Genomic DNA, 784 nt, shown 5'->3' on the forward strand with positions numbered 1-784 from the left:
ATCAAGACCGTCTAAACCCCAGTCCTGCAGCAGCAGCAACAGCAGCAGCAACAGCAGCAGCACGGCAACGCATGCAGCAGCAAGAAAAAGGCGTCCAACAGCAAGACGCAGCAGGAAGAAGAGTGCAAGCAGCAGCAACAGGGGAGCATACAGACACAGAGCAAACGGAAACCAAAGGAAACTCGAAACGAAACAGAAGATGATTCAAAATAAGGAGAATAGAACAGAGCAGAAGGAACCATAAGAAAAAGTTTCATTCCTTGTTGCTTATAATGACAAAATAATAAGAAAGAAAAAGAAATACATGAATCAATTCAAAAAAGAAATATATGAATTCATACAAACAAAGAAATTCACGAATTGATTCAAAAAAAGAAATACATGAGTTGATTCAAAAAACTTCAAAGAAATATATGGATTGATTAAAAAAGAAAAAAAAAGAAAAAAAAAGAAACAAATGAATGGATTGAAAAAAAATCAAAGAAAAAGAAGAATTAAGAAGAATATATTCAAAAGAAGAAATAAATGAATTGAATCAAAAAGATGTAAATGAATAAATTCAAGAAAATTCAAAGAAGAAGAAAAATATATTAAAAAAAAACTAAACAAATGAATTGAATCAAAAAAAACAAATGCATATATTCAAAAAAATTCAAATTCAAAGAAAAAGAAGAAAATATTCAAAAAGAAGAAGATGAACAGACTGAAAAAAAAACAAGCGAAAAAGCAGAACTCAACCAAAAAAAAAAAAAAAAAAAAAAAAAAAAAAAAAAAAAAAAAAAAA

The 784-nt window shown here is 28.6% G+C and overlaps 1 protein-coding gene across 1 annotated transcript in view; it reads right to left on the reverse strand.

Moving 5' to 3' along the window:
• Positions 1-784, reverse strand: part of EMH_0047700 (uncharacterized protein) — a gene marked incomplete at both ends in the record, with an annotated part of 5,450 nt that overhangs the window by 4,243 nt on the left and 423 nt on the right. The window lies entirely within an intron of this gene.

Source organism: Eimeria mitis, genomic scaffold (assembly GCF_000499745.2).
Source record: "Eimeria mitis Houghton genomic scaffold, Emh_scaff2038, whole genome shotgun sequence".
Taxonomy (NCBI): Eukaryota; Apicomplexa; class Conoidasida; order Eucoccidiorida; family Eimeriidae; genus Eimeria; species Eimeria mitis.